This window comes from Miniopterus natalensis, chromosome 5 (assembly GCF_054644295.1).
Source record: "Miniopterus natalensis isolate mMinNat1 chromosome 5, mMinNat1.hap1, whole genome shotgun sequence".
NCBI classification, from domain to species: domain Eukaryota; kingdom Metazoa; phylum Chordata; class Mammalia; order Chiroptera; family Miniopteridae; genus Miniopterus; species Miniopterus natalensis.
The window spans coordinates 3,930,213-3,957,572 of NC_142085.1; the positions used below are offsets into that span (position 1 = coordinate 3,930,213).

General features: G+C 44.7%; 1 non-coding gene across 1 annotated transcript; it reads right to left on the minus strand.

Moving 5' to 3' along the window:
- Positions 1-16,624: 16,624 nt before the first annotated feature.
- On the minus strand, positions 16,625-16,696 carry TRNAA-AGC (transfer RNA alanine (anticodon AGC)). Its single transcript has one exon. It is a non-coding gene; the product is annotated as a tRNA-Ala (tRNA).
- Between the last annotated feature and the right edge of the window lie 10,664 nt (positions 16,697-27,360).

The following is a 27,360-nucleotide window of genomic DNA, read 5'->3' on the forward strand; positions in this document are numbered from 1 at the left end:
TTCCCTCCTCCCTCCACTGCAGTCTTCCTCAGGCTGCAGCAAAGATTCCATGATCAAGACTAAATACAAGTGAGAGAGTCTCAACCAATTCCTACCCAGCCCTCCTTCCAAAGAGGAGAGAGACCCTCTTCAGGGACTACACTCTTTACCTGGTGGCGAGCATGGTCTCAGCCAAGTCCTATCAATGTCAAATCTCGGACACTATGAGTGCCATTCACCACCACATCCTGGGCGTCAAGAGCCAGGAGGAGGCTGTCAGTGGGAAAGGAGGAAATGGAGAAAGGGAGGAGACTGAATATTTGTATAAGAGTAAAAAAAAAAACAACATATTTACCTGTTGGAGAGAGGCAATATTTATTTGTTGTTAATAGCAAATGCTACACTTGAATATTATATTAAAATCCTGCTTCTACTATAACAAAGAAAAACAATGACCAATCTGAAAATAAAATAAAAAACACAACCCCATTTAAAAGGTTAAAACACTTAGGAATAAACTTAACCAGGGAGGTGAAGGGCTTGTACATTGAAAATTACAAAACAATGTTAAAAGGAATCAAAGAATATACAAATAGAAGGACATCCCCTGCTTCTGGACTGGAAAACTTAATATTTTCAAAATACCAATACAACCTAAAAGGATCTACAGACCCAATGCAATTCCTGTCAAATCCCAATGGTGGTGGTGGTGGTTGTTTTTTTTGGCCAAAAAAAATCTAAAATTTTTATGGAATCTCAAGGGAACCCAAATAGACAAAATGATCTTGGGGGAAAAAAGTTGGAGGCATCACATTTCCTGATTTCAAAATACACTACAAAGTCAGAGTATTAAGATAATGTGGTGCTGGCAAAAAGACTGATATATAGGCCAATAGAACAATAAGGAGCCTAAAAATAAACTTTTGATTGTATAACCAAATTTTTTTGACAAGGATGCCAAGGCTACACACACCCCAAACAAATGTTATGGGAAAAACTGGATATACATATGCGAAAGAAAAAAGTTAGACCCTTACATTATACCATATACAAATTACTTGAAGTGGATTAAAGATGTAAACATTAGCCCGGCAAGCATGGCTCAGCAGTTGAGCATCGACCTAGGATCCAGGAGATCGAGCTTCAGTTCCCAGTCAGGGCACATGCCCGGGTTGTGGACTCGATCCCCAGTCAGGGGCGTGCAAGAGGAAGCCAATCAATGACTCTCATCATTGATGTTTCTCTTTCTCACTCTCCCTTCTTCTCTCTGAAATCCATAAAAGACATATTTAAAAAGAAAGATTTAAACATTAAAACGACAAAACTTCTAAAAGAAAACATTGGGGAAAACCTTCAGGACATTGGACTTGGCAATAATTTCTTGGATATGACACCAAAAGCACAGGCAACAAAAATAAAAATAGAAAAATAGGTCTACACCAAACTTAAAAACTTCTGTGCATCTAAGTAAACAATCAACAGAATGAAAAGACAACCTGTGGAATGGAAGAAAATAATTGCAAACCATATATGTATCTGATTGAATGGATAAAGAAGTTCTATAGCTCAACAACAAAAAATCTAATAGTCCAATACAAAACAAAGCAAAGGACTTGAATATACAGCTCTCCAAAGATGCTATACCATAGCCAACAAGCATATGAAAAGATGCTCAACATCACTAATTATAAAAATGCTAATCAAAACTGCAATGACATATCATCTCACACCTATTAGGATGGCTAATTACACAAGAATATAAAATAACAAGTGTTGATTAGGATGTGGTGAAATTTTAATCCTTATATACTGTTGGTGGACATGTAAAATGGTGCAGCCATTATGAAAAATAGTGTAGAGTTTTCTCAAAAAGTTAAAAATAGAACTACCATATTATCCAGCAATTCCATGTCTGGATATATATTCAAAAGAATTGAAAACACAGTCTCAAAAGATATCTGCACACCTGTGTCCACCACAGCATTATTGTTAATAACCAAGTGGTGAAAGCAACCCAAATGTCCAGTGACAGATGAATGGATAAAGAAAACATGGTTTATACATAAAATGGAATATTATGCAGTCTTTTAAAAACAGAAAGAAATTCCACCATGTGCTGTGGCATGGTTGAACCTCTAGGACATTATGCTACCCAAAGTAAGCCAGCTACAAAAGGATGTATGCCGTATGATTCCCACTCATATGAAGTATCTAAAGTACAGAAAGAAGAAACGTGGTTGCCAGGGGCTGGGGCAAGGGGAAGGGGGATTAGTGCTCCGTGGATATAAAGTTTCCCAGTTGCAAGATGGAAAAGTCCTAGAGATCTGTCGCACAACAATGTGAATATAGATAACACTATTCAACTCTCTGCTTTTTTTCTTTTTTTTGAATAATGAGAAATTCATTTTTAAGTTTCAAAGCCTTCTTGAAAATATATAGTTTTTAATTTATCTTTATTGTTAAAAGTATTACAAGTGTCCCATTTTTCCCCCCAACTGATCCTCTCCACCTCGCTCCCAACCCCTCCCCAGGCCTTCACCCATTATTGACTGTGTCCATGGGTTATGCATATATGCATATAACTTCTTTGGTTAATCTCTTCCCACCCTCCACCCCCCTTCCCTCTTTCCTCTGAAATATGATCGTCTGTTGCCTGCGTCAATGTCTCTGGATCCATTTAGTTTGTCAGAATCTTTGTTCATTAGCTTCTTCTTAAAGAAGACCCTTCAACATTTCCTGTAGTGCTGGTCTGGTGGTGATGAACTCCTTTAGCTTTTCCTTGTCTGAGAAGCTCTTTATCTGACCTTCAGTTCTACATGATAGCTTTTCTGGGTAGAGCAATCTTGGTTGTAGTTCCATGTTTTTCATCACTTTGAATATTTCTTGCCACTCCCTTCTGGCCTGCAAAGTTTCTGTTGAAAAATCAGCTGACAGTCGTATGGGTGCTCCCTTGTAGGTAACTAACTGTTTTTCTCTTGCTGCTTTTAAGATCTCTCTTTGTCTTTAACCTTTGGCATTTTAATGATGATGTGTCTTGCTGTGGGCCTCTTTGGGTTCCTCTTGTTTGGGAGCCTCTGTGCTTCCTGGACTTGTAAGTCTATTTCTTTCCCCAGATAGGAGTAGTTTTCTGTAATTATTTTTTCAAATAGGTTTTCAATTTCTTGCTCTCTTTCTTCTCTTCTGGTACCCCAGTAATACGAATGTTGGGCCTCTTGAAGCTGTCCCAGAGACTCCTTACACTATCTTCATATTTCTGGATTCTTTTTTTTTTTTTTTTTTTCTCCTCTGGTTGGGTGTTTTTTGTTTCTTCGTGTTCCAAATTGCTAATTTGATTCTCAGCGTCCTCTACTCTACTGTTGATTCCCTGTAAATTATTCTTCATTTTAGTTCCTGTAGCCTTCATTTCAAATTGGTACTTTATTATATCATCGATTTTCTCAGTTGTTTTTGTAATACTCTTACTAATATGCTTGAGCATCTTTATAACCAAAATTCTGAACTCTGTATCTGTTAGCTTGCTTGGATCTATTTCATTTAGTTCCTTTTCTAGAGATTTCTTCTGTTCTTTCCTTTGTGACATGTTTCTTTGCCTCCACATTTTGACTACTTCCAGGTGTTTGTTTCTATGAATTAGGTAGAGCTGCTGTGTCTCCAGGAATTTGTAGAGTGGCTTTGTGTAGTAGGTGTCCTGTAGGGTCCAGTGGCTCAGCCTCCCCAGTCACCTGAGCTGGGCCTTCTAGATGCTCCCCTGTGTGTACTGTGTGCACTGTCCTGTTGTAGTTGAGCCTTGGTTGCTGTTGGCGTCCCTGCGAGGAACTGACCCCCAGGCCAATCAGCTGTGAGGACCAGCTGCAGCTACAGCCAGAGAGCTGCTGTGCTGGAGACACCCCCATGGATCAGGATTTACTTCAGTGGAGCTTTGGTGTTCACCAAGTGAGCCCCTTGAGTGTGTCCCTCGTGGATGTGGTAGGGTTGTAATCCAGCATGGTGGAGTCTCACCACCAGGTGCACTGTCTCTGGGGCCTCCCGGGAGGTGCAAAGTCAGCCTCTGCCAGTGCCCTGCCCAGGGTCACCCAGCCTGAGCTACACAACAAATTGTAGTTGGCTGCTACTTCTGTTGGGCTTGGCGGTGTCCAGGAGAGGCCAAGTTATGAACCAATGCAGCTGCCGCTAGGGCCAGGCCTGGGGCTGCTTATCAAGCCATATGGGGCCTGCTGCTGCTTGTTTGAGAGATTTTAGGAAAATCCTAAGCATGAGGCTCGAGAGGCCACTTGCATAGAAAAGCCCCTGGAAATGGCCCCGATGAGCTGCAGGTGGGGAGGGGCGGGGCCTCCGGAATCACGGGGCGGAGCCAAAGGTGTGAGTCAGGTGCTGGCGATTCAAACATGGCGCCTGCCTGCCGGCTGTGTGCAGGGAGGACTCGCCAAAGGAGCAACAGCCTCTGCCAGCCCTTCTGCCTGGGAGGAAGCTGCCCTCCACTTCTTGCCCCAATTTCAGGCAGGTTAGCTCCTCCCCAAGTGTCCCGGGTCCTTTAAATCTCCTGCCCGGTGCTGGGCTCAGAGGGAGCCCGTCTGAATCCATGCCTGGGCCCTTTAGGAGGAGCTGCCTGGGACTCCCGCACCCTCCGTGACCCCGAGCAACAGTCCCCACTGGTTTTTACAGCCCAAAGTTGTCGGGACTTCTCACTCTGGCCCTGGAGCCCTGCACTGGGGGGCCTGATGTGGGGCTGGGACCCCTCCCTCCTCCAGGAAACCTCCACCTCTGAGATTCCCTCCCAGGCTTAAACTGCGGCACTGGGTGTCGGCTCGTGGCCAAGTCTCCACAATGCAGACCCAATCCGCCCGCATCTCCACCCCTCCTACTGGTCTCGGTGCTTCTTCAGGTCCCTGGTTGTGGGGCTTCTGTTCAGCTAGATTTCAGGAGGGTCTGAGTGATGGTTGTTCTGTATTTTAGTTGTGATTTTGATATGGTTGTGAATGGCGACGGGTGCAGCTGTTTCCTATGCCCCCATCTTGTTTCCTCAACTGTATGCTTTAAAAACTTTAAAGTGGCCCAACTGCCGTGGCTCAGTGGTTGAGCATTGTCCTATGCACGAGGAGGTCACAGGTTCAATTCCCAGTCACAGCACAAGCTTCGGTTGTGGGCTCAGTCCTCAGTAGGGGATGTGTTCTCTCTCCTTTCCTCTCTCTCTAAAATCGGTAAAAACATATTTTTTAAAAAATAAGTAAAATAAAAATGTTAAGATGGTAAATTTAATGTGACTTTTTTATCATAATAAAATTTTTTCAAAATACTCTGGCATAGATAGATGATGATAGATGATAGATGATTGATAAATAGATAGATGTAAATTAAAAATGAACACACAGTACGCAAAAACACATGGGATGGAACTAAAATAGTGCTTAGAGGCAAATTTATATGTGTAAATGCCTATATTAAGAAAAAAGCATGTTCTCAAGTCATTAACCTATCTTACCCCATAAGAAACTACTAAAAGCAAAACAAAATAAACCTAATGCAAACAGAAGGAAGGAAATAATGAAGATTATAGTGGAAACTAACAAAGTAAAAATAGAAACACAATAGAGAAAAATAAATAAAAACAAAATTTGATTCTATGAAAAGATTAACAAAATTGACAAAACTTTAGCTAGATTGACCAAGAACAAAGAGAAAAGACCAAAAATTACAAAAATCATAAATTAAATAGGTAAAAACTCTCAGCAAAGTTGAAATAGAGGGATCATACCTCAACATAATAAAGGCCATATATGGCAAACCTACAGCCAACGCCATACTCAGTGGGCAAAAACAAAAAGTCTTTCCTTTAAGATCAAGGATAAGACAGGGATGGCTGCTTTCATAACTCTTAGTCAACATAGTACTGGAAGTCCTAGCCATGGTAGTCAGACAAAAAGAAGAAATAAAATGCACTCAAATTGGAAAGGAGGAAGTAAAACTGTCATTCTCAGATGAGATGATATTGTACATAAGTGCTCAAGACTCCACCAGAAAAACTACTAGAGGTAATAAGTAAAGTTGACAAAGTAGCAGTATACAAAATTAATATTCAGAAATTGATGGCATTTTTATACAAAAACAATGAACTATCAGAAAGAGAAACTAAGAAAACAATCCCATTTACTTTTGCAACACCAAAAAATAAGATATTAAGGAATGAATTTAATCAAGGAGGTAAAAGACCTGTACTCAGAAAACTATAAAACATTGAAGAAAGAAAAATACAAATAAGTAGAAGAATACACCATGTTTATGAATTGGAAGAAATAACATCTTAAAATGTCCATACTACCCAAAGCAATATATATATTCAATGCAATTCCTATTAAGATACCAAGGGCATATTTCACAGACCTAGAACAAATATTCAAAAAATTTATATGGAACCAAAAGTGGCCTGAAATGTGCTCAGCAATCTTGGGAAAGAAGAAGAAAGTTGAAGGGATCACAATACAAGATATCAAGTTATACTACAAAGCTTTTTGTGATCCAAACAGCCTGGTACTGGCACAAGAACCGGCATATAGATCAATGGAACAGAACAGAGACCCCAGAAATAAACCCAGATCTTTACGGTCAGTTAATATTTCACAAAGGAGGCAAAGCATACAATGGAGGACAGAAAGTCTCTTCAATGAGTGGTGTTGGGAAAATTGGACAGGTACATGCAAAAAAATGAAAAGCCATCCAAAATAGAAAGTAAGAGGTAAAACTATCATTATTTGCAAATGACATGACACTATAAAGAACCCTAAAGATTCCACCAAAAAAAAAATGTTGAACTGATAAATGAATTTAGTAAAGTAGCAAGATACAAAATTAATATTCAGAAGTCAGTTGCACTTTTACACACCAACAGTGAACTTTCAGAAAAAGAAATTAAGGAAACAATCTCGTTTACATTTGTATAGACAGCAAAATACCTATTAATGCATTTAACCAAAGAGACAAAAGAACTGTACTCGAAAAACATATTAAACATTGAAGAAAGAAATTGAAAAGATACAAATAATAGAAGCATGCACGTTGCTCACGGACAGGAAGAACGAACACAGTTAAAATGTCCGAGCTGCCCAAGCCACGTATAGATTCAATGCAGTTTCTATCAAAACAGCAACGGCGTTTTCCACAGAACTAGATAAAACAAACCGAAATTTTATATGGAACTTCAGAGGACCTCAACCAGCCTCAGCAGTCTTGAGAAAGAACGAACGTGGAGCCAGCATGTGGCCCGGCGTCGCACTCCCCCAGCCCGGCGGCTGTCAGGCAGGGGGCGCACGGGCCCGAAACGCCCGGCTCGGTGGCCAGTCAACATCCGGCAAAGGGGCTCGGACTCCGGTGGGCAGTGACAGCCTGTCCAGTGAATGGCGTCAGGAAAATTGGACAGGTCCGTGCAAACAAATGAAACTGAACCACCTTCTTATACCATCTACAAGACTAAACTTAAAATAGATTAAAGACTTAAATGTAACATCCAAAACCATAAAACTCCTAGAAGAAAACACAGGCAATAAACTCTCTGATATTTCTCTTGGTAACGTTTTTTTCTGAGATAACCTCCTTGGGCAAGGGAAACAAAAATATAAATAAATAAATAAATAAATAAATAAATAAATAAATAAATAAATAAATACGACTGTGACTTACATCAAACTGAAAAGTTTTTTCACAGCAAAGGAAACCATCAACAACGTCCTGGCCAAGTGGCTCAATCGGCTGGAGCACTGTCCCATACAACAAAAGGTTGCAGGTTTCGAAACCCAGTCAGGGCACATACCTAGGCTGTGAGTTCAATTCCCAGTCAGGATGCAAATGGGAGACAAAAGACCAATGTTTCTCTCTTGCATCGATGTCTCTCCCTTCTGCTCTGTCTAAAATAAATAAAAGCATACCCTCGGGTGAAGATTTTAAAAAATGAAAAGACAACCTACAGAATGAGAGAACATATTCATCAATGATGTACCTGATAAGGGGTTAATTTCCAAAGTTTATAAAGAATTTATACATCTTAACACCAAGAACAAACAATCCAAAATGGGCAGGGGATCTGAACAGACATTTCTTCAAAGAGGACACAATAGACATATAAAAATATGCTCAGTGTCACTAATCACCAGAGAGATGCAAATTAAAACCATGAGATATTACTTCACACTTGTCAGAATGGCTGCCATCAATAAATCAATAAACAAGTGTTGGAGAGGGTGTGGAGAAAAGGGAGCCCTTGTACACTGTTCTTGGGATTGCTAATTCCTGCAGCCACTATGGAAAACAGTATAGAAGTTTTTAAAAAATTAAAAATAGAACTACCTCATGACCCAGCAATTCCACCTCTGGGTATTTACACAAAGAAACCCAAAACACTAATTCAAAAAGATATATGCACCCTTTTGTTCACAGCAGCGTTAATTACAATAGCCAAGTTATGGAAGCAACCTAAGTGCCAATCAGTAGATGATTGGGTAAAGAAGAAAGTTTTATATATATAAGAGTTTTTTCATATATATAGATATATATAGTGGACTATTGTTCATAAAAAAATGAAATCTTATCATTTTTACAGCATGGCTGACACTAGAGTTATGGTAACTGAAATAAGTCAGACAGAGAAAGATAAATGCTGTATGATTTTATTTATATGTGGAATGTAATTAACAAAATTAATGAACAAACAAAACAGAAACAGATTCATAGATACAGAGCACAAATTTATGATTGCCAGATGGGAGGGTTGTTGGAGGTCTGGGTATTAGAATTATGTGGGTGATCACAGCATAATTTATAAAAATGTTTAATCATTGTATTGTACTCCTGAAGCTAATATAACCAATATAAGATTGTTTACCAAGTATACTTAAATAAAAATGAATTTAAAAAAGCAAGGTGAAGAAATTAAGAATTACAAATTGGTAGTCACAAAATAGTCATGGGATGTAAAGTACAGCATAGAAATATAGTCAATAATATTATAATAACTATGTATACTAGACTTATCAGCGGGTCACTTCGTAAATCGCATAAATGTCTAACCATTATGCTGTACACCTGAAACTAATATAAAATAAGCCCTAGACAGTTAGAGCGTCAGCCTGAGAATTGAAGGGTCCCGGGTTCAATTCCACCCAAGAGCACATACCTCGGTTGCAGGCTCGATCCCCAGCCCTGGTTGGGGTGCATGGAGGAGGCAACCAATCAATGTGGCTCTCACATCAATGTTTTTCTCTCTCTCTCCCGCTTCCACTCTCTCTGAAAAGCAATGGAAAAAATATCCTCGAATGAGGATTTAAAAAAATAATAATAATATTTAATGTCAACTGAAATTGAAAAACAAAAAATAATAAAAAGCTGGTGAAGAAGACTGAGGTGACCAAAATTCTGTTCCCTTTAACAGAGAGAGAAAGGGAAATACATCCAGACTGCCATGTGCTGACTGATATTCCCCTTACAGAACTCTGATTTGTGATTCATTTCTTTAAAACTTCAAGGTACGTTTTGTTCTGGATATGCTGTAACTTCTTAACAGTCTGTAAAAAGGAAACTACCCCTTTGGCAGCATCTACTCAGATAACTGGACTAATAGCTCTAATGTGAGCAGGACACCTTGCTAAAGGTTTAAGAGTTAACATCTATACTGACAGTACATATGACTTCAGGTTGTTTGTGGTTTGGGAATGCTATGATATGAAAACACAAAGATTTTTGTCTTGGGAACCTTGATTAAAAAGTGGAAAATATTGATGATTTATTAAAGGAAAATCAACATCTGAAAAATAGCTAAGTTATTGATATTGAAGCCCATAGATAACTACTATCCCTAATAAATTACCTATATAGCTACTACTGTAAATCAGTTTCTCAAAATGATTTTAAGAGTCCAGAAGGACATATTCAAAAAGAACAATCTACCATTACAGAAAGATATTAGCCATTTCAAAACTCAGCAAAGGACTCTGGTGTTCCCAACATGACTCATAATGACAAGGACAAATTCCTGAACTTATCAAAGCTTTATTTTAAAAACTTTATACAGGAAACTCTATAGATGGCTGACTCTTTCTCATCTGTATTTATCATAATTCCCCCCCAAAATTAAAACATACCCAGGTTACAATCCACCTCAGGAACCATTTGTGTAACTGAACCAAAAAAAACGGAGATTCGGCTGCCTGCCCCAATGCAAGCCAAACTCGTGAGGCAGGTGTTGGTACAAAAAGACAGAGGTTAATTCAGGAGCCACAGGACCTGGGAATATGGTGGACTCCCCTCCCAAAGACCACCTCCTCTTCCCGCTCGAGCCCGGGGTTCTTACAGGGGTAGGGAGGGGAGGCTTTCCCCCATCCAGTTACCTTGCTAGCTTTTGGCCTGCTCAGGCCCTCTCCATCCATCGTTCTAGCGTCTGGCTGCTCAGTGTAAGAGCCTCCCCCTGCACCCTCTTGGCCAATGGGGGAGACTCCCCGGTGCTCCCTGACTGTCTACGGAAACACTTGGACGCTTACAAATAAATTTCATTCAGTTATACAAATTTGTAAAAATTTAAAAAAAAAAATTAATATGTTTCAATAAATAATATCTTCAAAGTAAAACTGTAATTTTTGGTTGGATTAAAGTCTTCTCTTTCAAAAGACTAACAGTTTAACTTAGTGTTATTGAAGAGAACATTTTATAATGGAAATGCCTGTACTGTCGAAATGGTAGCTATTAGCCATGTGTGGCTATTGGGCACTTAAATATGACTAGCACAACAGCTATGTTACCAGAACATAATACTATATTTTTTTAAGTTTACAGATTTTATTTTTCTACTTGGGAACTAACTCTAGCATTCTTAAATGACAGAAAAAGCCGATTTTCAGGTGATATTCTGAAGATCCTCTCAATTAAAACATACAATTGTCCTCATTATTCTCTCTCTTTTTTTAAAATATATCTTTATTGATTTCAGAGAGAGGAAAGGAGAGGGAGAGAGAGAGAAACATCAATGATGAGAGTCATTGATCAAGCCCGCAACCCGGGCATGTGCCCTGATCGGGAGTCGAACCCTGATCGTCTGGATCCTAGGTCGATGCTCAACCACTGAGCCACGCCCGGCCAGGCTGTCCTTACCATTCTCAAAACTCTGAGAAAGTAGTACAAATTCAGGGGTTTTTTTTCCATCAACACTTTCATATTCTCAGAAAGGCTCCCTTTAGCCTAAAATTCTACCTTTAGTTCTAAGATAATATATCTATGCTACAAAATCCCCATAAATCCTTGCCATATAACATTGTTAGAAAAATCTATGAAGTTTACATTGATTTTTCCTCTAACATTCTATCTTGTGGTTTAGGACATAGTCATGTAGAACATGGCACTTTGGCATATTGAATATTTAAGCTGAGGAGTTTGAGAAAATGGCAGAAGCAGGAAGGTCATTCTGACCCTTGCCCTTCTCCCCCAAAAGCTGGCCTGTGAGAGGTGCCCTCCCTGTGGAGAAAAGGAGTATCCTTATCTCTGAAGACAGAGAGGCCAAGGAGACGTTTAGCAAATGGGTCTTGCTAAGTCCCCCCTGTTTACTACAGTTGCCTCAGACTCCTTAAGGAAGTTTATATTCCATGACTGTCTACTTGTTAAACAAAAAACTTCCACGGCCCAAAGCTTTTCTGAAAGAGCGAGTTAACTGAGTCAAATGCTGGCCAGAGAAGGACCAGGTCCTGGGGCGTGGAGTCTGAATCACTATCAGCAGGGCCGGGTGGAGAAGACAGACGTTTGTTCTCGGTTCTCCCGGAGTTGATGGGCTTTTTTATACATCACGTAGGGGGAAGAAAGGTGTGAGCTGTGGTGAAAGAAGTACATTGGCCATAGGTAAGTGGGGCAGGGCTAGTGCTGAGACAGCGCAGAGTCCTGAGGAAGAAGTGTGCGCTCCTCTGGATTGGGTGTGGGCCACAGCCCAGAAGGTTCGTGTACAAACAAGAAGTGGAGGCTCCAGCCGTCAGCAGCTGGCTATTGTCTTCAGGAAATCGGGGAAAGAGCAACCTGGAAGTTCAAGTTCCAACCTACATTCGGGGACGTGAGCAGTCTTTGGTTGGCTTCACCCTGCAGTCAAGTGACTAACTCCTTGTCCCTGCCTTCCATCCTCTGGCCTGCTGTAATTTAATCTAGGGCACCTCAGACTTTTTTTTTCTTGTCACCCTCTTCATCAAACCTAGCATAAAACACTCAGCCCTGTTTCTCTAGACCTACATCTCCTTATGAAGGCAGTTGTGTCACATATAGCTCATTAAATGAATTTATACCTTTTCTCCTGTACTTGTCATTTACTTTTCAGATCCAGCCAGTAACCCCAAGAGAGTCAAGAACGCAGCCCCTCCCAACCCCATAAAATCTAATTTGGTAAGTATTGTCAAAACTTAATGTCAAGTGTGCAGCCTTACGTTCAGCATGACATACAGTGCATTCCAAAAGAGGCGGTCCCGGTCCACACACACGAGTCAGGAAACTGGTCATTTAGGGAGAGACAGCATGAAGTCTAACCGTAGAACTACACTGGAAAGAGTCTTCTCAGGTCCTGCTAAACACAAACATACCCTGAAACTCTGGCTCATACACCCTGAGAACTCTCCTAGCCAGGTATTTTTCTACGGATCTGAATGGAGTCCACACTCTGTTTCCTAGGGCTCCTAGACGTTCCTGCCAGACGAGGCCTGTGCTCCACGCTTCCAGGGCTTGCACAGGCTTGTTCCTGACCCCTCTGAGGGCACAGGCTTGTTCCTGACCCCTCTGAGGGCACAGGCTTGTTCCTGACCCCTCTGAGGGCACAGGCTTGTTCCTGACCCCTCTGAGGGCACAGGCTTGTTCCTGACCCCTCTGAGGGCACAGGCTTGTTCCTGACCCCTCTGAGGGCAGCCCGTGCCTGTCACGTGAACGCCTCTAGGCCGCAGCCTGGCCCTGGCGTCTCGGAAGTGTGCGATGCAGCGATCACACGTGTGTGAGCCTCCGAAACCCGTGATGGAACCAGGAGGGGTAAGAAAAGAGGGGCGCGTGGGGAGGGGGAGCGACCTCTTTATTTTAATTCCCCTCCTTAACTCATCTTTTAGAATTAGCCAAGCGCTGCTGCTTCAAGTCAGTCGAACTAGACAGCTAGAACTTAAACAGTAAGAACCATCTAGAGCGGAAGCTTGCATCATACTTTAAAATAACTCTAAAGTCAGGAACAATGGGGCAAAGAAATGCATAGAAAGTATAAAAAGGGAGGGAGAGACGGGGAAGGGATGGGTAAGGAAGCAGAGGGAGGCTGTAAGGGCAGAGGTTGGTAGGGAAATCCATAGCAAAGCTTTCCCCTCCACCAGTGTTTCTATACCTGCACTGGAACAGCCAGGGAACGAGGCCATCTAAAGGTTTCCTGTGTTGCCCGGCCGGGCGCGGCTCAGCGGGTGCGTGTCCACCTAGGATCCAGGCGATCGGGGTTCAATCCCCGGTCGGGGCACATGCCCGGTTGCGGCTCAATCAATGACTCTGTCATCATTGATGTTACTCTCTCTCCCCCTCTCCTTTCCTCTCTCTGAAATCAATAAAGATATATTTAATAAACAAATAAAGATTTCCTGTGTGGATTCAATGCAGTTCCTATTAAAATGCCAACAGCATATTTCACAGACCTAGAACAAATATTCCAAAAATTTATATGGAACCAAAAACTACCTCAAATAGCTGCAGCCTTCTTGAGGAAAAAGAACAGAGTGGGGGGAGGATCACTTTACTGGACATCAAACTGTACTACAAAGTCATTGTAATCAAAACAGCCTGGTACTGGTAAAAGAACAGGCATATAGATCAATGGAACAGAACAGAGACCCCAGAAATAGCCCCACACCACTATGGTCAGTTAATATTTGACAAAGGAGGCAAGAGCATCCAATGGAGTAAGGACAGTCTCTTCAATAAGTGGTGCTGGGAAAATTGGACAGGTACATGCAAAAAAAAAATGAAATTAGACCACCAACTTACACCATACACAAAAATAAACTCTAAATGGATAAAAGACTTAAATGTAAGTCATGAAACCACAAAAATCCTGGAAGAGAACATAGGCAGGAAAGTCACAGACATCCCACGTAGTGGACTTTTCACTGATACATCTCCTAGGGCAAGAGAAACAAAGGAAAAAATAAACCTATGGGACTACATCAAACTAAAAAGCTTCTGCACAGCCAAAGAAAACAGCCTCAAAATACAAAGGAAACCCACAGAATGGAAGAACATATTTGCCGAGGATGCATCTGATAAGAGACTAATCTCCGAAGTGTACAAAGAACTCATAGTACTCAGCAAGAGGAAGACAAACAACCCAATTAAAAAATGGCAAAGGACCTGAATAGATACTTCTCCAAAGAGGACATACAGATTCCAAGAGACACATGAGAAAATGCTCAACGTCGCTAATCGTCAGAGAGATGCCAAATAAAACCACAATGAGGTGTCACCTCTCACCTGCCAGAATGTCCACCATCAACAAATCAACAAACAGCATGTGCTGGGAGGGTGTGGGGAAAGAGGGACCTGGTGCACTGCTGGTGGGAATGCAGACGGGGGCAGCCACTGTGGAAAACAGGATGGAGGTTCCTCAAAAAATTAAAAATGGAGCTGCCGTTTGACCCAGTGTCCCACTTCTAGGAATGTACCCTAAGAATCCTGAAACACTAATCAGAAAGAACTTATGCACCCCGATGTTCACAGCAGCACTGTTGACAATAGCTAAGATCTGGAAACAGCCCAAGTGCCCATCAGTAGCTGAGTGGATAAAAAGCTGTGGAACATCCAAAACAGAAACAACTCAACTAAAACAGGAATCTTCTATTCAAGCAACAAAAATTGCACTTATTGTGTGTAAGCCAGTGCATGAAGACACAGCAGTTTTAAAGATGTAACCTACCTGCAAATGCTTTGTGGTAAATAGAATAGCTATTCCTTTTTTATTATAACATTTGGTTCTACTATTTAATTGTTAGGTATAATGCCTTTCACTGTAACTGAAAACAAGGGCTACTTTCTATTCTGCCTTTGCAATTGCCTCTGGAATCAAAGGGCACTGGTAGGCTGCAAAAATAATAATTTAAAAAGTGTGCCATACATTTCTTAAAACTGATTATATTTCATGCTTTGTATTAAATAGAAGTTTGAATTTTTCTGCTTAGGTAGAGCTACTATTTTTTTAAAGTAGATGTTCTCATTCAGATGTATTGCAATTTGATCTATGGACACAATTCGATAAGGGAACTTGCATCATTTGTGGCAATAAAGTTGAGACTCAGATGTGTGTACTGGTCCTCAACCCTCCTTTTTCCCCACCTCCCATATTTCACCATGATTGGGCAAACAGTATTATCATAAATGAGTCAAGTCCTGTGCTTCCCATTAACTCGTCTAAACCACTGCACAGGAGAAATGAATACAGGATTCTATTTATTCACAATTCTGTCTCCAACTCTTGGCACGCTAGGACAGATTTTTATCTAGATTGCAAGTGATTAGTATGGCATTGCTGACTTTCCTTTTAGCAACCCTTTCCTGATCCTCATGGATCACAACCTATAGAGGGAGAAGTTAATTACTCATTCAAGAAGGGTAATACAACATTTTGGCATTGAATTTTGAAATACATCTTTTGAAAATTAGGGATGATACAGTAGATAATGCCCTAAACTATGTCCTATAGCAACTGTAATAGCCATTGAATAGTAGAAAATTTGCTCTTGTATTTTGAATAAATTCCTGTCATAAATATAATACTTGCCAAAGTTTGAAAACTTGTGCAATCGATGTTTAATAAGTGCTTTCTGCTTGATTGAATTTAAAAAAAAAAAAAAGCTGTGGGACATTCACACCATGGATACTACGCAGCTGTAAAGAAGAAGAATCTCCTACCCTTTGGGACAGTGTGGATGGACCTGGAGAGTATTATGCTGAGTGAAATAAGCCAGGCAGAGAAGGACAAACATCACATGATCTCGCTCATATGTGGAATCTAAAGAACTTAATAAGCTGATGCACAGAAATAATTCAGTGACATGGAAGCATGGATCAGACTGATGAATCTCAGAGGAATGGAGGGAGGCGGGTGAGTGGAGGGTGGGTGAGAGCAACCAAAGAATTTGTATGCACATGTGCACAGCCCAAGGACAGGGATAACGGTGTGGAGAGGGCCTGGGGAGGGGGCTGGGGCAGGGTGGAACGGGTCATTGGGGAGAAAAAGGGACATCTGTAATAGTTTGAACAATAAAAAAATTTTTAATATATATAAAGATTTCCTGTGGGTTTTGCATTTGTTACTGTTGTTTTGTTGTGCTGTTTTTTGTGTGCGTTGTTTTCCATAGCACTGCGTAAGCGTAACTGTCGCGGTTAAGCGTGTTAGTCTGGGCCCCTTGCTTCTCGGCTCTGGGATCCTCCGGGTGGGTGCTTCCCCAGCCCCTGCCTGGTCTCGCAGCTACTCGGGGCGGTGTCAGGTCCTGAGCTCAGGCGCCTGGGTTTGAACTAAAATACAACCGGTTTGGCTTTTCTTTTCGGTTTTTCGTTCGACGCGCAAGTCCTGAAAGACAAGAAAAGAGCGGCTGGCGGGAGGCCTCGGAGCGCGCGGGCGCGGCGGGCGTGGAGGTGCCGGGGCTTGAACCCGGGGCCTCGTGCATGCTAAGCACGCGCTCTTCCGCTGAGCTACACCCCCTCGCGGCGGCCCGGCGCGTTCCCGGGACCTCGAACTGCGCGTTTCCAGCGCTAGCGGAGAAATTTTATTTCATCCAATTCAATCTTTAAATTTTTCTGTCCTGTGTACTGCTTTGTGCCAACCTGGGAAAGGAAAAGTAAATATTATCCCAAAAGTCGCCCTCTGGTCCTGAGGTCTCCGACTGTGGGACACCCCGGGACACTCGCGAGTCAGCTGGCAATTGGGCCAGACCAACCCCAAGGACAGGTCTGGGATACAGCTCCCTGCCTAAGATGCTGCCCTGAGACCGAGCGTATAGTGCGAGAGGATGAAAGGAAGGAAAACTGAGCGCCGCCGGAGTCCCTCCGCCCGGGGAGGCGCCGGGGGGTGGGGGACGGGCGCCGGGGGCGGGGGGCCGGGGGCGGGGGACGGGCGCCGGGGGCGGGGGGCCGGGGGCGGGGGGACGGGCGCCGGGGGCGGGGGGCCGGGGGCGGGGGGACGGGCGCCGGGGGCGGGGGGCCGGGGGCGGGGGGCCGGGCGCCGGGGGCGGGGGGCCGGGGGCGGGGGGACGGGCGCCGGGGGCGGGGGGCCGGGGGCGGGGGACGGGCGCCGGGGGCGGGGGGCCGGGGGCGGGGGACGGGCGCCGGGGGCGGGGGGCCGGGGGCGGGGGCCCGGGGGGGAGGCGCCGGGGGCGGAAGAGGGGCGCAGGGGGCGGGGGGCCGGGGGCGGGGGACGGGCGCCGGGGGCGGGGGGCCGGGGCGGGGGCCCGGGGGGGAGGCGCCGGGGGCGGGGGGAGGGGCGCCGGGGGCGGGGGAGGGGCGCCGGGGGCGGGGGGCCGGGGGCGGGGGACGGGCGCCGGGAGGGGCGCCGGGGGCGGGGGGGCCGGGGGCGGGGGGCCGGGGGCGGGGGAGGGGCGCCGGGAGGGGCGCCGGGGGCGGGGGGCCGGGGGCGGGGGGGCCGGGGGCGGGGGAGGGGCGCCGGGAGGGGCGCCGGGGGCGGGGGGCCGGGGGCGGGGCCCGGGGGGCGGGGGACAGGGGCCCGGAGGGGCGCCGGGGGCGGGCAACGTCGGTGAGGAGGGGCCGCGGGCTCCGAGGGGTCATCAGTGACGGTCACCGAGAGCAGAGGGGCGGCCGGCCCCGCGCCCCCGCGGCTCTGCGCCCGCCCGCCCGCCCTGGAGGACCCCGAGCGGCGCCGTCGGGGCCGCCTCCAGCCGCCGCGGCCTCACGGGCCTCCCCGCGCGGGACCCGCGGGCGGCCCTGGACCTCGCTGGTCTGCGAGAATTTCCAAAACTTCCCGGAAGGATCCTCAGACTGGCACGCTCGCGGGGGGAGCAGGTCTCCCCTAGGAAGAGCGCCAGGTAGTGTCACCCCGAAAACGCAGAACCCGAGCGAGAGCGGAAGGGTTCACTCGAGGTCAGAGGACTGCAGCCACCCTGGGGAGCAGGGCGCCGGCGGAGACCCAAACCGCGCCCCAGGAGCGGGTGAGGGGGTGAGGAGACGCGGGAAAGGGCTTCCTACTGGTGCTCATATGCGGAGCTGTTCTTTAGCTCATGTGAAAAATACGTAAATGAACACACTTTGGAATGGAGTCTGAGCCCTAGCGGGTTCGGCTCGGGGTCAGAGCCTGAGCCCCTCGGGGCCTGGGGGGCCCCGGGCTGGATGCCCCGCAGCCTGTGCTCGGCTGCGGCCAGCTGAGGCCTCTCACAGAGGTTCTCCCCTGCCACGCTCTCCGAAGAGCAATGGATAAAATACCCTCTGCTGAGAATTAAAAAAATAATAGATAAGTAAATAGGTAAATAGATGATGATAGATAGATGATAGATAGATAGATGATAGATAGATAGATGATAGATAGATAGATGATAGATAGATAGATAGATAGATGATAGATAGATAGATAGATAGATAGATAGATAGATAGATAGATAGATAGATAGATAGATAGATGATAGATAGATGGATGATAGATAGATGGATGATAGATAGATAGATAGATAGATAGATAGATAGATAGATAGATAGATAGATAGATAGATAGATAGATAGATAGATGATAGATAGATGATGATAGATAGATTAGATAGATAGATAGATAGATGATAGATAGATAGATAGATAGATAGATAGATAGATAGATAGATGATAGATAGATAGATGATGATAGATAGATAGATGATAGATGATAGATGATAGATAGATAGATAGATAGATAATAGATAGATAGATAATAAATAATAAAATGGAGCCTGAGCTGCCTTCGCAGAGAAATTACCTTGTTTGTCTAACTCCTCAAACCTTTGGATGTTAAAACTGGACAAAATAACCTTTCCACTGGGCCTAAAGCAGCACTGTGTCCCAAACAACTGTTTGTTGTAACTACCAGGCTGAAAAGTAAAATAAACATCATTATGCAAGCTTATCTGTATCTATAAGAGTTCCTTTGATTTCTGCATCATTATGCAAGCTTATCTGTATCTATAAGAGTTCCTTTGATTTCTGCAATTACTTCCCTTTTCTTGCCTTCATCACTTAATCAGAACACTAGTTAGGTTTATGCTTGAATCAGCTCTTCCCAAATAGCTATGTTTTTGGATCTCAAGTAAATACTAATTGCCTCTCATTATGGCTTTTTATGTTTAGAGTAACACTATATACGGCCACTTACTGATTCCAAGAATGCCCATAATTATCAGCCCTTTTGTCCAGGATATTTGCTTTTCTGTTAGCTTTACAAAGTTGCTTGGAAGACAATGTGCGGCCCAGTCCAAAGGTTATTTTGCCCAGTTCAAATATTCCAAAGGTTCAAGAAGCAAGCCATGCAAGGTGGCTCTTCTGGGATGGTGGCTCTGACTCTTTTTTTTTTTTTTAATATATCTTTATTGATTTCAGAGAGAGGAAGGGAGAGGGAGAGAGAGAGAGAAACATCAATGATGAGAGAGTCGTCATTGATCGGCTGCCTCCTGCATGCTCCCAACTGGGGATTGGGCCAGTAACCCGGGCCTGTGCCCTGACCGGGAATATGAACCACGATCTCCTGGATCCTAGGTTTATGCTCAACCACTGAGCCATGCGCGGCCAGGCTCTGACTTTGTTTTGAAATGGCTCTATTTATGTTATTTTTCAGTTAGGTAGGTATCATGACCAAAGGCATGCAGGTACTTATGTGCAGACAGTGGGGCATAGTTGTGGAATGAGCTCTTAAATTATAGTGTTCTCCCAAGGATTTAAACCTTTAACTCAGGAGACAGAACATGCAAATACCCAGCATACTGAAAAAAACTCCAAAATATGTGAAGTGTATAACTCTACTCACCAGATCTTCAGGGAAGATGAAAACCAAGCAGGTAAAACATGGTGGTGTATTGTGAATGTGATTTAGAGGTAAGTGATTAATACCATATTCTCAAGATTGCAGAGGCATTTTCATGTGTGTGCTCCACTGATCTTTACAAAACGCATTATGCATAATCACAGCTGGGCCTCCTGTGCAGGCATGGAATGAGAGGTTTAGTGATGTTTATCAGATTGCTATGAAGTGTCAACCAATGGTCATTAGTGCCAATTCGGCGCCAACAGGAATACCCAATTTGGGGTGCAGTAAAGAAGTAAACCTTATTCAGTGCAAAACAGTGCAATTGTGATACAGCACAGCTGTGTGAACAGCTCAATGGTGTTTCAGTTCGATTAAGACATAAGCACAGCTATGAAACAGCACCACTGAGGCATCCCTGGAGCAAGGCTGCCATGGGGCAAGGGCCCTCTCTGGCTGGACAGCTCTCGGTGCTGGTCTGCTCCACTTTACCCTGCTCCACCTGCTCTTTGCTCTGGTCTAACAGTCTTCAGTCCTGGGTGGAACAGGAAACTGTCCTCCCCAAGCCAGAGGGAAGCTAACTTGTACAGGCAGAAGTCCTGACCCTGGTCCCTGACTGGTCCATCCTCATGCAAATGAGGACTCAAAATCTTCACAGTTTGATTGATCCAAAAGGCACTGTCCTGATTGGTTATAATGGAGCTGCTCTGATTGGTCAGTGAAGATGCTGATAGAGATATAGCTGCGCAATTCCAACTGGATGGAGATAGCCTCAGTCCTGTTGGTTGAAATACCATTCTGGGAACTTTTATACAAGCTGGTTCAGATGGCAAAAACATAATGCAGGTAGGCAGTTCAGTGCAGGGTTTTCCCTGAAGTGTGGTTTGTGTGACAGGCACCTGTTAGGGCTGCTAGGCTCTACTTTTAAACTTGAGCTCAACTAGCCAACAGAAGCTCTTCTTAGTAGTTCTTTCTCTGGGTCCACAAGTATAAACCTGGATTGTCTGAAAGCAATCTTGAGTTATTATTTCCTCTTAATCTTTTAATATACACACGCATATGAGCACACACACACACACACACACACATACACTATTTAGTGGATTATTTCTCAGTCACACCTTGTGTTAGGAGTCAGGGATGCAAAATGCAAGTTAGGGCCTCAACAAATCTATGACTAATATTAGTTACTACATTGTCAGTCTACCACCATTTCTCCCAGTGAGAACTCAGTGAGAAGTTACCTTTCTTTCTTCTCAGCTCTCCTCTCTAGAAGTGAGTAGTCTGTGAGCCTTATGTGGTGCGGCCTTAGTCAAGTTTCCCTTACCTTCCAGCCTAAATAAACATAGAGCCTTCCTATAGTGAAGGGAATACTGGGCTACATTTTTGCTCATATAAAAAGGCCCTAAATCTCACCCTGGCTGGTGGTTAGAGCATTGGCCTGCAGACTGAAGGATCCTGGGTTCAATTCTGGCCAAAGGCACTTACCTTGAGTGCAGCAGGCAACCAATCGATTCTCTCCCCGCCCCCCAAAAAAGCAGTTGAAAAAATATACTCAAGTGAGGATTTTGAAAAAGGCACTAAGCTTGGCCAGGCGTGGTTCTGTGGTTGAGCATCACCCTACCACCCAGGAGATCATGGTTCAACTCCTGGTCAGGGCACATGCCTGGGTTGTGGGCTCCATCCCCAGTCCGGGGTGTGCAGGAGGGAACCAATCAATGATGACTCTCTCATCATTGATGTTTCTATCTCTCTCTTCCTCTCCCTTCCTCTCTCTGAAATCAATAAAGATATATTTTTTAAAAATAAAATTAAAAAGGCCCTAAGACTCAAAATCTCTAATAAACTTCTCCTTTTCCCTAAATGTGCAGTACCTAGGTATGGATAGCCAAGCTGATCTATCAATAAAAATATTGTAAGAATCTCCCCAGTGCACTTACATTTGATAATATGTATTGGTATGGATCCTTTTCATTCATTTTTGCTTGACATTTCTTAGATGCTCTTGTGGCAAAGACTAGCTAGCTAGATACCAAACTGGCCTCTCTTCTTCCTGGACACACAAGTAAAACTACATTTCCCAGACTTCCTTGGAGTTAGGTGTGGCCATGTGACTGGGTTCTAGCCAATGGAATGTGAACAGAGTGATTCATACCTCTTCCAGGACCCAATCATATAAACATTTCATGGCCAAGCCTTAAAGTTCCTTGTCTACCTACTGTCTTAAGGAGCAGGCAAACTTAGAAATCAGGTATTGAAGATGGTGAGCCACACATTGAAAGGAGCTGGGTTTCTGACCCATTGTTTGAAGGAATGCTCCTACTGATTAGGAACCCCAGGTCTTTGCTTATGTCAACAAGACATAATTATTTTTGCTTAAGCCTATATTTAGGGGATCATTTGATTTTACAACATGTGGACAAAAAAGGGCCACCTGGCTAGTTCAGGGAAGGCCTGCACACCAGTTCTTACAAACTCAAGAGACCCAAAGTAAACATAGGTTGGTCTGAAATTAAAACTCCCTAACTAAAAGCGGGTCATGGTGGGTAGCCACATCCTAGGTCATTTCTTCTTTGACAAAGGTCAGTCTTTATCTTAACTGAGCCTTGTCTGTTGTCTTTTTTGCATCTACATTATTAACGTACCTTTGGAATGTCAGAATAACCCCCTCTTCCAGGCCCCTCAGGGTACAACCTCCCATCAGAACACAAGACCGTGGGACCCTTCATTGCTCTCTGGCTCCCTGCACACCATCTCTATGAACAGCAAATATAATTGTCAATTATCCAATACCCACCTATGTAAAAGAAGTATGTGTCTAGCATTTTACTTTTTATCCAGTCTCAGAGATTTCCCCTTTCTGTTTTCTCTTGTGTCAATGTAAGAAACATTCAAACCTGTGAAGAAATTTTGTGAGTTAATTTGAGCCTAACAGTTCAGCAGTGAGTTGTCTACAGAGGAAATGTCCAAACCTGTTGAGACTTTTTGAGTTTATTTGAGCCAAACTGACAACTATTGCCAGGAAGCAAAATCTGAATGGATGTGACAGTGCTCTGGAGAAGGGCAGTGTTGCACCTTATTTTATACTTTAGAATCAAAAGAGAGGCGCAAATGGGTCCATGAAATCCACTGGTGATAGCTTAGGGAGGCGGGAGAAAGCCAAGGGGGAAGGGAGGATTGGATGAAAAATAAAAAGATAGACATACACTTTTTTTATATAGGTGGGTAGACAATAGTTACCAGTCAGCAATTAACATAATAAAATAATAAGAGGATTTATGGTTGTACCCATGGGTCTGGAAAAGGGGGAGTTAGCCTGACATTCCAATGATATGTTATTATAAATGCAAAAAGACAATAGACAGGCTTAGTCAAGGTAAAGATTGACCTTTGTCCAGAAAGATACCAACCTAGGACATGACTACCCACCATAAACTTCTTTTAGTTAAAAAGTTTTAATTTCAGACCATCCTTTGTGGTTACTTTAGGTCTCTGAGTTTGCAAGGCCACCATGCAGCCCCCTCCCCCCCCCAAGCTTGTCAGGTTTAGCATGTGGCCCCTTTTCATCCACACAGTAGAAAGCCCCAGGTGCCTAGCAATGGGTAACTGTAGGGTGGGGCACACACATACCCCCAGTGACCTGTCCTCCCTTAGCATGTCATGTGGTCTGGAGCCCCTGACCTAGAGATAGCATCCAGGCCTCAGTTATATTTCAGCTCCAGGCCCAGAAAAGTAGCAAAACCATACAAATGACCCCACAGCTAATCTCAGGACTAGCTGCATTGGATAATGACCTCCCCCTCCCAGGCCTGGCACCGACCAATCAATCAGTGGAGACAATGACCCTGAAAGGACACACTTGGAGAGCTTCTGAATATTCTATGAGATCTTCCCCTGGGACCTCCCCTAAAATCTCCCTGGTGGGGCTCGGGGCTGCCTGTAGCTGTGTCCAATCGAATGGAGGCAGGGTTTAATCATCTCAGGCGTTTGTTGAGAAGGCTGGCCAACCAAGAAGACAGGGAGCATACGAGCATCCAAAACCTGTCTTCAGGAGTGGCCTGAGCGATCAGGTTATATGGGGCAAACTGAGGCTGGGAATGGGAGGCAGCTACCTGCAGTCCTGGAAGTCATTCTTTTAATCTTGGTCACCTGGGGGTATCTGGGGCTGTTTCAATAAGATATCGTAACCCATTGTTCACAGCTGCTACTGCCACCTCCTTAATTGCTTCAGTCTAGGATCAAGGGGAGTATAGGGTGCAAAGGCCTAGGAGAAAGAAGCCTAAGGGGGAAAAAACTTAAATCCCTGCTTACATAAGTATATGTTTTCTACAATTTTATAAGTAATATTATTCTATTTCAGATTAATTCAGGTGCTCAATCTTTGGACATTATAAGTGCCCCTATCAAAACCCTTAGAACTGAGGACCCAGCAAGCTCTTTCGCCTGGGAGCATGCCAGAGCCTTTTCCTTCCCCCTCCCCCTTCCCCTCTACCCAGGCTCATTACCTTTACCTTCCTCACTCCCAACCTCCATTGGTCCTTCCTTTACCTCTACAACTTGTTTCTTAAGCCCATTTCTTCTACAAACCACTTCTTCCACCTCTTTAATTTTCCAAATAAATGTTCTCATATGGTTTGAGTCTTGGCTCTGAATTCTTTCCTAGCCAGAACTCAAGTACTGAGGTTGCTGAACCCAGGTCAGTCTGACCTCATGAGTCTAACTAACACCTGGTGCCATTCCGCTGCCTGCAACATGCCCCGCCAAAAAGCAGAGACGGATTAGATTATAAGTGCATGTTTAATAATATCAGATGCTGGAAACCTGGGAAGGTGATGGGTAAAAACCCTAACATCCACCTTCCCCTGAATGGACAGGGTTCCTTGAGAAGATGGAAGTGTGCAAGGTCTCTTGAGAGGCATAGTGTGCCTAGAACCCTGTAACTTCTGCTAAATTCTATTGGCCGATGTATGTCCAAAGGCCAAACTAGCAAGACTCAAGGGTGGGAAGCTAGACTTGATGGGAGGACCTGTCACATCATATTGTAAAGGGCATGGGTACAAAGAAGGTGGGCAAATGGTGCTATATGTCCAAATTTTCTACCATATCTGATCTGTAATGATTTCATAAGGACTGGATACATCAAGCAAAAAAATGGACTCCAAATCTTCTTAAAATGATAATACAGGTGATGGTGGTAACAATAAAAGGCAATGTGCATGTCCTACTAGGAAGACGAATGAGAGGGTTGGGAGATAGGTGGTACTGAATGAACCTATGGTGATACTGGCTGCCTGGCACATACTCCATTGCCTCATGCCCAGCTCCATTTTTGGTGCCAACTCTAGGAGCAGAGAGAAGGGAGGGCAAACTTTTGCATCTCAAAAATAAAAACAAAATCAGGAAGTAGCCACTCTATACTTGTTTAGAGAAAACTGAAATTTGCCCACTCTCCAGTTGCTGGGTAGATGCATTCCTCTGGACCAGAGATCTAAACCCCTTCCCTGAAGATAGTTCATATTCTCTCTTTCACCTGTTCTCCTGGCTCATCCAGCTCTTTCTCTAAATTCTTCAGCACAATAACCTCTTCCCTACTCTCAAGATGCTGCTCCTGCACCCAGGCTTGCTCCTTGGGTAGGATGTCAGGAACTGCTCCAGCACCAGCAGTTCCAGGATCTGATCTTTCGCGTGTGTCTCAGGCTTCAGCCACTGGTGGCAGAGTTCCCAGAGCCTTAAGCATGGAGCCACCTCAGAGCCTCAGGAAGCCCAGGTATCTACTGATAGTAAAACTGCCTGAAACACTGGCAAAAGATCTCTCTGGCATGGGGTTTCTTCCTTTGGTTGCTGGGTTGCTGGATTCCTGTTAATAGATATGTCAGGTAGTCTGGAAAAATTTACATAAGCCATAGCCAGAGCAGTGAAGGAAGGTGAAGCGGGGCCCGTCCTGGGATAGGAGAGTGCACAGAAATAACGCCTGCTCCTGTGGATGTGCCAGGGCAGCGATTCAGGACGCCCATGTGTGAACTAGGGGGCTCCTGGGGTTAGACGGTGTCTGACTGAACAACAAGCAGAGGCTCCTGGAGGCTCAGGTGGTATCTCGCTCAAATAATCTATGAAATAGCCACCTAGAAATTAGTACAAAATTCCAACAGGCAAAACAGGGATGTGAGAAATCTTTTAAGTAGTCAGCAGCCATTAATAGACTAGCAGTTCTGTCTGTCTTGCTCCCCAGCCACTGTAATGTAGAACATCGAGGAATTGTCTCTGTCAGGGTGTGTTCAGTTTTGAGGGTTGTAATCACATCCTGCTCCCATGTAAACTCCGTCAGGAAAAATTGTGAGTTTCAGATGGGCCAACACTCTTCCTGGGTATCTCACTAGGGCAACTGTCCTAGTCAAACAGGGCTACTGTAACAGAATACCATGAACTGGGTGGCTTATATGACAGCCATTTATTTCTTATGACTCTGGAAGTTGGAAAGTCCTGATTGGGTTTCTGTGGGGAAGAAGGCTGGTTGCTGAAGGCTGTCGGCTGTGTCCTCACAGGGCGGAAAGAGCAGAGCAGGAAAGCAAGTTCTCCCAGGGCTCCTGCAGAACACTGGTCCCATGCAAGAGGCTTTTACCCTTATAACCTCACTGGGTCCTTTGTCTTCAGGGCTTTTATCAGATCTCAGTGGGATATGCTTCAGCTGGCCGGTGTGCCTCCTCGGGGTGGGGTCTCCACGGATGGGCCGACTCCAGGGCAGGGGGTCGTTGATCATCGCTGCTAGTCCTGGTATCAGCCTCGGTGTTTCTGGGCCTGGAGCTAAACACACCCGAGGCTTTGTTTCTAAGATTATTTGCTGTGGGTCAAAAGTGGACTTCCAAGGGCCTTTGTGGGAGTCCTATGGCTTTCCTCTGGCCCTTTTGTTCCCCCTCGAGGGGGATCTGCCACATGACCAGTGACAGCCCAGGGGCAAGGCCGGGGAGGGTCTCACGGCATGGCCAGCGATGTGGTCAAGGGGTCTACACCGCATGTTCAGCCCCATGCTAGGGGAGAAACGGGTCCCCTGGCGGCGACCTACAGTGCTTGTCCCCCCAGTTGTGTGTGGCTGCCGCTGGGCTGTCCCCCTGCTCTGCTCCTGTCCACAGGCGCCTTAGGGAGCTGACCCTGCTTTGCGGCTCTGAAATCGCTTCCAACGTCCGAGTTCAGGATGGGGCCTCTCAAATGAACAACTGGGTCTTGGCCGGGCTGAGTCTTTCCCGAGAGTTTTGTTGTTAAATAAGACGCCCCCCCCCCCAGTCCAGTATCTCCGGTTCTGATGACGTCAGCGGCCGGGTGCGTAGAGTCTCGAGCGGCCACAGTGACGCGCAAGTGCCGGGTGCTGCGGGTTTGGACCC